Here is a 14,548-nt window from a genome sequence, read left to right as displayed (position 1 = left end):
CCTGGCCATAGTCCCTCCCAAGATCATGCCCACTCATAGCTATTGGTGAAGGTGGGGGAAGGAATGCTGGAGGGACAGCCCTGATGCTGTGCGAGCGGTAGTCATAATATTGATATCAACAGTAAGCACAGCACTGCAGGAGCTGCTGTGGAAAATCACTACCGTCCCAGACCCACTACAGACAGTCACAGGAATGCAGACATATTACAAACACTATTGTTTCTGTGTTCAAACGAAACACACAGTCAGTAATATCAATCATGAAAACATCTCCTTAATTGTAGCATTCTTTTTTCATAAAGTGTATGCTCAAAAGACCTTGTAAACTCTTACAAGGGCTCCAAGTTTGCTGCATGTCCAATATGTTCATGTGGCTGCACAGCTTCTGAAGTTGTGTTCTATGTTCTGCATTGTCAGTTCCCAGACCTGTAGGCAAAACCTCAGATTGAACGTCGTATTCGTTAACTGACATCTTCAAGTCTGGAAGCCTGGTAACCCGGACCTTGGATAACAAAACACATCAAGTTGAAACCACAACTCATCAGTAGTCTCTCTCTAACTCTAAGCTACTCTAAGTAAAACTTTAAACATGTACCCATTTATTGATACCTGTAAGTAATTGGTTTTCTCCCAATGTCCCAACAGGCACGTTCCCATGTTTAATTCTTCTCCAGATATTGCCATCTTTTTCATCATAATAGTGTCGTAAGGAACTCGTAGTTAACTCCATGGAACACAACCAAGAGAGCAACCAAGTAAACAATCTGAGCCCTGATTACACAAGTTACAACTGAAATACACACCACACAGAATAACTTCCTAGACCAAAATAGAAGAAGAAAACTGCTGGGGGGACACAGTTAGAAAAACTCTAAACAATAGCATGGCAATCAGAAAAAGGCTGAGATGTGCCATATAGGAAAGGAAGCTGCTAAAGAGAATTACTTCCAGTAATTCCCCGTTTCCATTTTATTTTTCATCTGAAATTGACTGAATGGTCAGATGGAAAACAGCATCACACATTCCAAAACACTAACTAACTGTACTCTTGGACAGGACCAAGCAGCCACAAGAGGCACGTCACGATCCTGAGATGGAGGGGTGGCCTTTCTGATGAACTTGTCCAGACAATTAAAAAATAACCAACTCTTTAAGCAAAACTCATCTCTAAGTCAATCTCCTACCAACAAGGTTTTGGGAGAATAGGAGAATGCTGAGAGGAAACACTCACTGCATGGAGGGCTGTTACCTTCTAGTCAGTCTTACCCAGAAGAATATTTGCCAGTGCTTTATTACAGGCCAGGGAACTGACAGAACAATACAAACATGGCACTGACTAATATTTTCTTTTCAGGAAAACCTGAAGAGTTGACTCTGAGAAAACCAATAATTAAAACAATTTCATCCCATGCCTGAGATTATTGCCATGAGAAGTTATCTCAGTTTACCACAGAATGGCTGTGGCTGGAATGGCCCTCTGGAGATAATTTCATCCAAACTCCCTGCTCAAGCAGGGACACCTAGAATCATGTGCCCAGGACCACATGCTGGTTGCTTCTGCTTATTTCCAAGGACAGAGACTCTACAGTCTCTGAGAAACCTGTTCCAGTGGTCAGACACCACCACAGTAAATTATCCAACAGTATTACCTGAATACCGTGTGGAATCAAATTGAACTTGGAACGGACAGAAGCAAAGAAAAGAACAGGTGCTCTTGGTAAAGGAGTTTAGATACAAATATTTTGTAATGCTACAATACTATACCTCCAATTGGGTCAATCCCAGTTGTGTTTCCCAAGGTCAGTACTACTTTTACTTTGTGTAGTTCTCCTTTAAGTGTTTGATGAATAGAATTAGTTACCTAAGGAAAAAAAGTCACTGCACTTGAGGTGAATTCCAACATAACTTTACAATAACTGTAATGAAACAAATCTTCCAAGCTTAAACATGACACGAGTATTAAACAAATAAAACCAGATTTTGTTACTCATTAAGGAAGGAGCTTCCTGAATGGGACAGTACTCAAACACAGTTTCATTTACAGAGGCTACCCTTCCCCCGTTGAATCCCCACAGATGCAAAAGCAGCAATAACGTTTTCTGGAAGAAGATACTGAATTCAGAAGAATTGAAGAAAAAAAATCCCATAAATCTCACTTGATTTTGCAGGAAAACAAACCAAGAAAGCTGACTTCTCAGAATCTGGCCAATAGTAGATATTTCTTGTCAATACTAATGAGGAGTTAAATTTGAAAACTAAGTTTGCAGTTCATTACTGCTTTCTTACAGAAAATAACACACAAAGAGCAATAAAAGAACATACCATTGAAAATCTGATAAATATTACCTTTGGGTTCCACTCCAGTTCATTACCAATGGGTGTCACTCTACAAAGTCCCCAGCCTGAGGTGGCAGACACTGAAACTTGGCAGGTGAGTGAAGCAGCTGGTAACTTTGGACTTGACATGTTCTGCCTTCATCTATATAGTTAATTTTGACACTACAGAACATATTTTCCTTCTCTTTTGGGGAAATATCTAGCACCTGAGCCCTTCAGAGTTGGAGAGGAAACAAAGAATTATTATAGTTGTAAAGTTTCTTCACCTACTTGTGTCTAAAAAAGATTAAACTTTCACAGCACAATGTTCAGTGGTGTGTATGTGGAGCCATTCTGGCTTCCCTTCAGCACAGGCAGCATGTGAGAGCTTTTTAAAGAACAATTTGTACAGCAGAGATTTTTTTGCTAGTTTTCATGGTGGGTTAATTTTAACTTAGCAGTAAAAGTTCTCAATTACTTTGTATTAAAAAGAGCACATGAATAATTTAAACCAAAACAAATCCACATTTTTACCTGTGAACAACTGTTTTCTGACACAAACCATGAAATGCCAGCTTCTCCACATTTTTAACAGCAATCTTATTACCAGGTTCCTTAAAATACCCATTAATTCCTTCAGCAAGAATTGTATATTGGTTCTTCTGCTGATCTACTCTTCGACGAAAGTAGTTTGTTGCATTTACAACGTGGAGAGGCAGAATCTGAAAGCATAAAATACGTTATAAAGACAACTGATGGTTTCTTAAGTTAATGAGACGTTTTCATGTTGAAGGTGACCTACCTCTTTCCAGCCTAAAGAGATGACAAATACTGCTGTACACATGCATTTCAGAAGATGATGACCTCTTATTACTCCAAAGATTAGGAATAATCCTGAATGAATGAATCCTTATGAATGGTAACTGTCCATAGCCCAGTCCAGACTGGACAGAGGTTTATAGAGCAAGATCTATTAGGTCTTGGTGGTATTCCACTTAAATGAACACTAGTGAACTACAGTATTACCTGTCAAGCTACTAACCACTAAGGCATTTCACATCATCCAAGCTTAATTTTAAGTGTTCTCCAACCTTACAATGAGATTTACAAGAACTGACTGGGGAAGCGTGACGCCTTCCCTCTTTTTGCACGGAAAATGCTTGACATAAGCTATCAAGAACACCAATTCACAAAATGCTGGGGGCATATCATCCAAAGGCTCATGCTAGGCACAAGTACTGAGATACAGCTGAGCGTATGAGGCCAGACAGAAAAGAAGACCAGAAAGGTAATTTCCACTTACTAAAACCCTAAAACTCTCACAATGCAACTAGAGATTCTTAAAGGAAAGCAACATGATACCGAGTTCTAAACAAAAGAGACAGTGAACACTTATCCAATTGACAATGGATTTGTAAGGCATATATCCAGGCTCTGCAGTCAGCAGAAGCAGAACTAGATGAGGAAAGAGGCCACAACTGCTGTCTTGAGTGCACAAAAGGGAAGTACAAGTTTATAACAGGAGTATTACGAAATCTGTCCAGGTTTCAAGCACTCAAACTGTATCTATAGGTTATCAATGAGTTTCAACTACCAGCTGCCAACAAAAGCTTATTTATTAGGCAGAAATGGAGTGACACCAAGGAATCCACCCAGTTTTTATTGTCTATTCTCACAACCTATGATTTTTGGGAATGGGGAGCACCCATTGATTGCATGACTTGAGCGCACCTGAATTCTAGCTAAAGACAGGACAGGAAGAAAGTGTAAGCAGCTCATCCAAAAAGGAAAGCACCAGCAGTTCTTAGATCCAAGTACTAACCTTGAAAGGAAGCACCAGTGTCTACACATCTGCCCTCAGCAATCATTATCCAAGGTGGAGACGAGACAGACTCTACAGTACTGCTGTACAGGAAGACTCTCTAGTAAAGTCGGGACTGAAAAGCCAAGTGAAGGGAGTTTTGACATACAAACTGTTACTGAGATGTGAAGAACCACTATAGCAAAGTCAAACCGGTAACCAGGAAGGTTTCATGACTATTTAACTACTAAAAATGGCAGTCTGAATGTAACAGGATTCTATCAAAACTGTTTTCAAAACCACAATGACACCTTAGTAGGAAGCAACTGCTCCATCTAGAAGAGAGAATTTATATCCCATGTCTATGGACAGTGCAAATAGAGAAGATATTTGGTTCAATTGACAAGGCCAGAATATACTCATTTTTCAGGAAGTCTGCATCAACGAAACAGAGAAGGAAAAATCCTCCCTTCAACTCTTGTTAAACAGGCATGATCTTCCACTGCAACGTTTCTTCACTCCAGAGGATTGTGTTTGCTCTACTACAAAAATAATGACATTTACAGGACCTTTAATCTTTGCCTATTTTGGTTTATGTTCTAAATTGATAGAGGAAAGGAATAAACAGAACAAATGCCCTCTTCCCATAGAACATGAGCCTCCAATGCAGGAGAAAACCTAAGGTAAACTCAGAACCACCTACAAAACAATTTTAGGTCAAGCTAAAGATTAAGGGAAAATCTGACACACACTTAAGCAACAGAGAAACTAAAAAAGCTAAAAATCTCCCAAATACCCAAGAGATGTGGGATATGTACTACATTAACATGAAGGTAATATGCTAAGGAGGTATTTAAGATGTGTTCCTGGTACACCAAACCAAGGGAAAAAGCAATAACTGTAACTTACCATCAGATATCCAGGTGTTTGTGTCACTGTATCTGGGATATGCTGGGGCACGTCTGTTTGTAAATTAACTTGATGACGATCCAGACACACTGTTCTGTTTCTACATATTTAAAAACTGGTTTTAGAACAAAGCCCTTTTACTTGTAAACTATTTTTGATGTGGCTTACAACATCTTTTCACACTAACATTTCATCAGCCCTCAGTATTCAATTTCTGCTTCAAGTAGCACCAATGACTGGAGATTAGACAGAAGTGGTCAAAAAGCTCTTGTTGGACAAGTTTATACAATAAAACCAAAATCCACCAGGAAACTAGTTTCAGAATAAAACAAATACTAACACTGAATTTTGTGTTACTTGCAACAAGGGTCATCCACACTAGAAGGAATATCTGAGGGCTTCATCCAAGGCCCTGTTAGAATCCAGTTAGACACAGCTCAGAGAAGTCATCTACTTACCTAATCTGGAGGGACAGAAGACAACAAAGGAGAGAGCAAAGCATAAGCCTTGGGCAATTATGGGCTAGAATACTAATCAAAAAAGAGCCTGAAGTTCCCTCAAGAACACTTGGGCAGGAATGACAATGAATTATGATATCCTGTCAGGCTACATGAGATTGGTCTCCAGAAAATGTTGGTATTTTGATTCTCGTAGCAGTATCTAAGAAGAGTGAAACTGATGCAAAAGTAACCACAAGAAAAAGAGTCATGAGCAAAAAATGGTTTCATGAAAGTATCCAACAGCAAAATTGAGCAAGAAAACAGAAGCAGCCATGATTGAGGCATATACCACCTTCCTACACCAGTATGGGTGGTAAGAAAGCTTGGCAATTCCTTACCTGCAAGCCCCAAATGTTTTAAGATGGGTACACAGTGGCCTTGACAATTTCTGGTATTCTTCATCTTTTAGCACCTTGGCAGTCAAACCAGGCAGTTCTGGGGGAACTTCAGCTTCTGCCTGCTGCAAATAGCGGAGGATCCCAAGTGCATCACACTCGTTTTCTCTTAACAGAACGACTGACTGTGCCTTTGTGATCTCTTGGTCTACAGAAGAATCCTAAAACAAATACACATGTATTTTTAACAGCTTCTGTGTATCCACTACTTTGTGATCAAATGCACTATTAACCTGGTAACGGTTTGTCAAACCTTTATCGCATTACAGAAGTTGTCAGGCATGCTGAGCAAAGATTCTTGGAGAAGGAAAACTGAAATGTGTCACACAAGTGGCATCTGTAGCTTCCAAAGACTGCATGCATTCATCTGTTAAAGCTAAGCACCCGGTTTATACACACTTGTAAGTGTACTACTCGAAGCATGTGAAGTGTGACATCACTTTAACAGTGGCTGTTTCCATCTCTCCATCCACTGATTTAAGAATTAAGAAAAAAGGTCCTTCCCAAACCACTTTGTCATGGTTTGCCATGACAGCCTTCTCTGGTGAGGGGGAAGGGGCTGTAAAGATGCCTCCTGGAAGAAGCTGCTCACAGCTCTCCCCAGCTCTGAGCCAGACCCACTGCTGGAGCTGAGCCAATGAGCCTCCATCATCACTTTTTAAGAGAAGCCTGAAGAGGAGGTTTCTTCCTCCATTCTTCTTTCTTCTGCCCTTTCTTCTTCTGGCTGGTGGTGGTGCAAGGAGTAGGAACAGTGAGAGAAACAACCACGCGGACTCCAAGGTCAGCGATGAAAGAGAGGAGGAGGTGTGCTGGAGCAGAGACCCCCCTGCATTCTATGGAGAGAACTGGGGAAGCTGAGGTTTGTTTGCATTTCTTTAAAGACCCTACAGCAGCGGTAGAGACTCATTTTGCTAAAGCTGGCCCCAGTCCAGGGGCAGCGATTCACTTCATTAATGGCCCCGAGCCAGGGGCAGTGATTTCCTTCTTTATCACTATGGCTGGAGCAGGTCATGTCCCGAAGGAGGGACCCAATATCCACAGCTGTAACTGTGGGGAGGAACCATATTGGGATTTATCAAAATGAGACAGAACATAGATAAAAATGTCATCATGAATGCATTCTATTTCAGACATTCCTGTCAGCCTTTCTTCTAGCTGGCAGAAGGGCAGGGTTTGGGCTATTTTTAGCAGAAGTAGTTAAATTACAAATTCACAAACCTCCTTTATTCTTAGAAGTCAAGATATTTTAGTTTGTTATATCTTAATAATTAAAAACCCCACTTACCTGTGTAAAATGATGCTCACCTGATGAACCATTTCTGCCTCATCTCCTGAATTAGTGAATGTCAGCACCTTCTGAAGATTACTGCGGGTAAAAGCCAGTATTTTGAGTAACACAGCGGTTCTTTCACTGTCCATACAAGGCTGTACAACCTAAAGGTGGATACAAACCAGAGGGCTGGTAATTCATGTAATCTAGACATGCTTTACTGTGTGTTTCTTCTTTTAAGAAGCACGAAGCATTGTTACATGCCAAAGAACATCGGTACATCGTAAATCTCCTGTTGAACTTACAATGCACAATATACAATTCTCACACAGGGTGTGAATTTCTGACAGCTTCCAGAAGCAAAATTAAAACCCATCACAATCAAAATCTCACATCAATATTTTCTTATACATGTGATTTTTGATGATTTGTCAGTGTTGAAGTTTCTCATTGAAGTACCACTGAAGAAGTTTCACACTCCATAAGCACAGTGCACTACCTCAGATAGTCTTAAACAAAAGCCCCAAAACATGGACATTTGCAGAACTATGAAGAGAGCCTCTGCACCTCCTCATCAGTGTGGGATGATGGCCTGACTGTCAGATCTGCCTCAAGAATTCAGTCATCCACTGTCCCGACCAGGGGAAAAGGAAGTCCCAGACGCAGGAGTACACCGCGAAATGAACTCTGGCTCTTTTTGCGTGGCCAAGGAGAGGATATGAGGAAGTGAGATGGTGAACCCACTTTTAAGCTGGAAGCGCGTGTACGTGAACTAAGGGGGAAGACAGCTGTTAGAAAAGGACCTCCCAAGAGGGCTGTCAGCAGAGTGGCTGCCAAAACAAAAGAGGACCATCAACAATCTCCCAGACATAGAAGAACTGCAACTACTTCCTTCGACGCCAATGAGGAGACTTCAGGTCTGCAATTGCAAGGATCAGATAGCGAATACTCTGATGAAGAACAGAAATAGAGGGTCCCTGCCTCCAGCCAGGAGGAGGAAAGGGATGACCGAATCTACTGGACTGTGTGGGTTCCATGGCCTGGCACATCAAACCCACAAAGGTATAAAGCCTTAGTAGACACAGGGGCACAGTGTACATTGATGCCATCAAGGTATAGAGGCACAGATTCTGTCTGGATCTCTGGAGTGACAGGGGGATGTGAAGAATTATCTGTATTAGAGGCTGAAGTGAGCTTAACAGGGGACAAATGGAAAAAACACCCCATTGTGACTGGTCCAGAGGCCCCTTGTATTCTTGGCATAGATTACCTCAGGAGAGGGTACTTCAAAGACCCCAAGGGGTATCGATGGGCTTTTGGTATAGCCACTGTAGATACAGAGAAAATCAAACAACTCTCTAATTTACCTGGCCTCTCAGAAGACCCTTTTGTTGTGGGATTGCTGCAAGTTCAAGAGCAACAGGTACCAATTGCTACCAGGACAGTGCACCGGAGGCAATATCGCACGAACCGAGATTCCCTGGCTCCCATCCGTGAGTTGATTCATCAACTGGAGGCTTCTGTCGGGGTAGGGCGGAGGCCGGGGCCGGGAGGGAGGGCGAGCGAGTTGGCTGGTCGGCCGGCCGGTTTCTCTAGGGCTTGCTGGCTGGCCAGCAGTACCGGAGCTAGCTCCCGCCGAAGCCGCTGATAGTGCGCCTGATGCGGATCGCGGCAGACACCCCGACGGCGCCCGCCGAGGCGCGGCGGGTCAAGGCGGCGGCCACCCACTCCGCGAAGCAGGAGGAAGCCACGGCCGGGGATGGAAGAGCGGCGACCACCTCGGAGCGGCTGCCAGACGAGGAGCCGGCAGTGCCGGAGGAAGCGGGCGGACGGGCGGGCTGGCACGGGGGCGCCGAAGGGGCGGCTTGCTGCACGTCGGCGCAACCCGTCGCGGGCGCCCGCAGCCGCAGCCCGCTCGCCCGCAGCCGCAGCCCGCTCGCCACCGCCACCGCACTTTATGACACTCCTAGTGCTGCCACTGGACAGCTGCGGCTCCGACGCCGACCTCGCTCCGCAACCTCAGCCGACGACCGCCTCAGCGTTGCCCTCGGATACACACACCGCTGCGGCCGCCGCGGTCGCGCCTCCGTCAGATCGTCGTTTCGGCTCTCAGCGCCGCCGGTGGCCGCTCTGCGCCGACGCGGAGATCTGGCCGCTGCTCACGCTGGGGCTGGAGAAGATCCTCCTGAGCAGAGTCCTGATGTCTCAGACGTTTTGGGCGCGATCGCAGAGCAGTCCCCTGCCGGTGAAGAACGCCCGCCATCTCTGGACCGGACCCTAGCAGTGGTGTCCAGCAGTGAAGCTGACAAAGATGGAAGCTCTTAAGACCATGTTGAGAGCACTGGGCAATGGGGCATGGAAGCAGTGGGATAAAAATTCAGCAGAAGCCACTTGGCTGGTCAATAGCAGAGGTTCAACTAACCGTCCTGGTCCTGCCCAAACAAAACCACTACATACTGTGGGAGGAGACAAGGTCCCCGTAGTGCACCCAGGGAAATGGCTGGGGAAGGCAGTATGGGTTGCACCTCCCATGGGAAAAGGCAAACCCATTCGTGGGATTGTCTTTGCTCAAGGGCCTGGCTGTACTTGGTGGGTGATGAGAAAGGATGGGGAAACTCGATGTGTACCTCAAGGAGACTTAACCTTGGGGGAAAAATAACCTGTTATGTGAGTTATCTGTTGTAGATGAACTTTGCAAGAAAAACCGGACAAGTGGACAAACCAAGCCGGTGCTGGTGCCCAACACTGAACATACTGTTTCCCCTGGCCTGGATATCCATCTTGATGGATGAGACAGAAGTTATGGCCTGCTCCAGTGAACATCTACAGAGGATGAAAGATATAAGAATGTTGTTTGTTTGTTGGATGCAAGATGCAAGAGGGAATACAAGAATGATGTTTGTCTGTTGAAGAGTGGGGGTACTGGTTACTGAGAGTATATAAGAATGTATATGGATTGTTAAGATGGTTTGTCTGAGCATGACATAAATGGTATGGAATAAGGGGTGGAGACTGTAGTGGGTCTGGGACGGTAGTGATTTTCCACAGCAGCTCCTACAGTGCTGTGCTTACTGTTGATATCAATATTATGACTACCGCTTGCACAACATCAGGGCTGTCCCTCCAGCATTCCTTCCCCCACCTTCACCAATAGCTGTGAGTGGGCATGATCTTGGGAGGGACTATGGCCAGGACAGCTGACCCAGGCTGACCAAGGAGATATTCCATACCATATGATGTCAGCTCAGTATTATAAACTGGGGGAGAGGAGCAGGAAGGGGAGGCGAGATGCATTTCTGGCCTTCCCAAAGCAACCGCTACGCGTACCGCAGCCCTGCTTCTCGGGAGGTGGCCGGACATCGCTGCTGATGGGAAGTGGAGAGGAACAGCTTTATCTGCTTCTGCTTTGCTTCCCGCGCGCGGCTTTGCTGCTTATTTATTAAACTGCTTTTATCTCAACCCATGAGACTCCCATCTTATTTTCTCCCCTTCCCTGGCTTGCTGAGGAGGTGGGGGATAAAGCGGTGTGGTGGGCACCTGGCATCCAGCCAGGCTCAAACTACCACACCTCCTTTCTCCCAACTGTTTGGGAATTCAGCCTTATGCACATATGAACTTGTATTTATTTTCATAACACCATGCAACTGCCTTCTTGAAATATCTTTAAGTGTATCACAAAGAAGGACAAGAGTACAGTAAATTCACACAGTTGTTCATCTGAAGTACTTGGGGGACTTCATTTGCTTGTCAATACCTTCCAAAGTGCTTCACAAGTTTCCACCTCACAGAATTCATTCCAAAGTTCACAAACAACAGATTTAGAAAATAAATCTTCTAATAAGTTAATGATTGCACTTCTACTGTATATGGCAAATTACAAAATTCACTTGCAAATAACACTTTTCGGTCTTAAATTTGTCACAAAGTTATAACTTCTATAGCAGAGTGCACAAAGAGGTTTGTAGAGAGAAAAATATCTTACCTTTTCACCTTTTATTGTCACATAAAGGAAAACATCAGATGTGGTATCTTCTACAGCACATACTTTGGCTGTCGTCTGGGTAGTAGCAAAACTGAGTGATGGTGTTTCAATGACGCAGCTGCCTGTTCTTTCCTGCTCTTCTCCAGCCCAGTGTTTCCTCACTAACCCAGCACCTGGAAGAGCAAACAACGGGTGTTTTAAAAGTCTCCCTCTCACTGCAGTGGTGACAAGTTTCTGTTGATCTCCTGGGGACTTTACTTTGGGTTTGGTTTGACATTTTGCCCACCTGGACTGGAGAATTCTCCCTCCCTTTTCCACCCCCCTTTGCACATTTCTTGCCTGGGATTCTCCCTTTACAGTTCATGCTGGACATTTATCCAGACTCTGTGCTCTGCACTTGAAACAACCAGCAGATGATTTCTGATGGAACCTGAGGCTCTCTGCACTGGCCTGATGCAAAGGCAATTTGCATTAAAACTCCTCCAAAATCCTTGTTTTTCTCTCAGAATTGCACCAAAACCTCATTTTATCCCTCACAACTCCCCCAAACCCCACTTTTTCCCCTCAAAACGCTTCCAAAACTCCACTTTTTCCCCTCAAGATGGCACTTTTTTACCCAGCAGTTCCCAAAAATCCCAATTTTCCGTCAGAATAGCCCCCAAAACCAACTTTTCCTCGGAAAACACCTCCAAAACCTCACTTCTTCACTCAGAACTCCACCAAAACACCACTGTTTCCCTCAAAACTGCACCAAAACCCCGCTTCTTCCCCCAGAAGTTCCCCAAAACTGCACCTTTCCCCTCAAGACTCTACCAAACTCCACTTTTACCCTCAGAATTTCCACAAAACCCCACTTTTCCCCTCAAAACCCCACCAAAACATTTGGTTTTTTCAAAAATCCACACAAATCCCACTTTTTCCCTTTAAAAATTTACCAAAACCCCACTTTTTCCCTCAAAACTCCACCCAAATCCCACCTTTTCCCCTCAGAATTGCACCAAAACCTCATTTTATCCCACAACTCCACGGCTTTTGGCCCTCAGAAATCTACTCCATCCCCACTTTGCCTCTCAAAACTCTTCCAAACTACACTTTTCCCTGCAAAACTGCACCAAAACCCACTTTTTCTCCTAAAACTCCAACAAAACCTCACTTTTCTTCTCAGAAATTGTCCTGGTTTAGGCCCATCAGGGAACAAAGGCCACAATTAGCCCCGAGTACCCAAGTGGCTGAGAATTGCTCAAGGGTAGGGAGAGCTTAATTGCCGCTTAAGGTTCAGGACAAAGCAGACCAGGCCACTCGGTTTGGGGAAGAAAACAGAGAAAAAAAAACCAATTTAATGCAACGTCAACTAAAACATACCCCCAAAAACCCAAAACATAACCAAAATGAAACAACACGGAGCAATACATCAATGAAGAGTCCAACCAGCCTTTTGAAGAACACCTTCTTGCCACCCCTCCCCTCTTCCCGGGCTCAGAGCCCTGATCCCGGGGTTTTTACCTTGTCCCCCCCTGAACGGTTCGGGGGGGGCAGGCAGTGGAGATCTCAGTTAGTCTGTTCCTGATAGCTTCTGCCGTTTGCCCCTCCTCAGGACGGGTGAACTCCACACCAGTCCTCCCTGCGAATCCGTGGGGTAACTCACACGCATGGCAGCCCTGCACGGGCTGCTCCGATGCCCACTGACTCCAAAGGCTGCAGCTCGTCTCTGCCTCTCGTGTGGGGCTGCTCTGCGGCGTGCAGGCTCTCCAGCACGGCCTGGGCCATGGCCCCTCCCCACACAGTCCCTCTCCCGTCCGGGCTCACTCACACGGAGCTGCTGGGAACTCTCGCTCCTGCCATGGATCTCCAGAGGCTGCAGGGGCACAGCTGCATTCTCGCCACGGCTTGCAGAGGGGTCTCTGGTCTGTTGCTTCTCCTTCCTTCCTCCTTCTCTGGCTGAAGGGTCCGCGTGGTCGCCTCCATCTCATGTCACTCCTACACCTCCTGCCTCGCATTCCAAATTCCCGTCCCCTAAATAGTGCTGGCAGAGGCGCCAGATTGGCCCAGCCGGGCGGAGGTGGGTGTGAACCCAGGAGCCGGGGGGGGGAGAGTCCGCAAACTCTTTCTCGGGTCTTCACTGCAACCCACTCCCCCTAATCGTGGTCTTTGTTCCCTGATGGGCCTAAACCAGGACAAGCTGCAATAACATACCCTTTCTGTAACAATACTTTAGAAGAGCTACAATCAGATTTTTATCAAATAGCTCAAACATTTTCAAATGACCATTTCCCGCTGAAAGAGCATCTTTGTTTTTCCTATTCAAGACAGATGTTTTTGAGAAACTGAGAACTACCTCTCCCACAATTGTAATGTTATATCCACACTCCATCTCAGGAAGTCCAATACCAGAACAGAAAGAACAGTCTGAAGAGAAAACAGCAATAGTCCACTGGATAAAGAAGACATACCATCTAATTTATGACTTGATATTTGCTGCTACAAAGGCACATTTAACAGCTTCACATACAGCAAATTGGGAAACCTGTTTCCACTAAGGAATTTCTCTAGCTTATCACAGCTAGAAGCACAGCCCTTTAGTCTTATCACCAATTTTTTAACAGATAATATTAGAAGGTTAATGATTTAAAAAAAATCTGATACTGATACATCCTTGTCAACATGGAACTTGATGCTGTTCCTCTTAGAAGACTGTCATCAGCTCCTTCTTCTATCTGCACTGTCATTAGGACCCAAGAATCCAAGAAAATGCTTCCAAGACTATTTGATCATTCACTTCTGCCTTTCATTCTACTGTTTAAACAGTGCTGCTAAGAGGAAAAATGAAGTTTCTTACAGACAAGACCTTAAAGCACATTAAAGACCCCTACACTGAAACCACCGCTACCAAATGAAACAAAAACAAAAGTCATCTGCTTTGGAAACCATCCACAGCAAAAGACAACAGCATAATGGAGCAGTAGCTTAGACCAGGGCAAGACAGGGCTCACTGATTAAAGAAAAAAACAAGGTAAAGTCTGCTTTGACTGATTACAACTCCACTTCTCCAATACTTCATTCTGCCAGAAGTATACAAATGTGGGGTTTTCAAACTTCATTTTCTTTTCAACTCTCCCACTGGGGTTCAGGAAGGTGTTTGTTTTCAGTGGGTGACACTTGCTTTCAAGACACTTGCACAATTGAATAGTATTTTACCATCTGAACATGTAAGCTATTTACCTGTTCAGGAGCATCAGAGAACAGCACCTCAACCTCATCAAGAACAAGATGGCAAAGATTACGAAACAGCGTGTGACGTTCAGACAGTCTCAGGAGGCAATATGGTGCAGGCACTATTACCTCACCTACAAGTCGGTAAAGGACAACTGTTAACAT

At 44.7% G+C, this 14,548-nt stretch overlaps 1 long non-coding RNA gene across 1 annotated transcript; it reads right to left on the bottom strand.

The window, feature by feature from the left end:
* Positions 1 to 634: 634 nt before the first annotated feature.
* Positions 635 to 2,490, bottom strand: LOC133629492 (uncharacterized). The gene is made up of 3 exons (XR_009821051.1): positions 2,347 to 2,490; positions 1,765 to 1,861; positions 635 to 724 (listed from the first exon to the last, which is right to left on the bottom strand). It is a non-coding gene; the product is annotated as an uncharacterized LOC133629492 (long non-coding RNA).
* Positions 2,491 to 14,548: the final 12,058 nt, after the last annotated feature.

Source organism: Colius striatus, unplaced genomic scaffold, assembly GCF_028858725.1.
Source record: "Colius striatus isolate bColStr4 unplaced genomic scaffold, bColStr4.1.hap1 scaffold_46, whole genome shotgun sequence".
In the NCBI taxonomy this organism is placed as follows: domain Eukaryota; kingdom Metazoa; phylum Chordata; class Aves; order Coliiformes; family Coliidae; genus Colius; species Colius striatus.
Note: the sequence above shows the minus strand (reverse complement) of the source record. Positions and strands in the feature narration are given on the sequence as shown.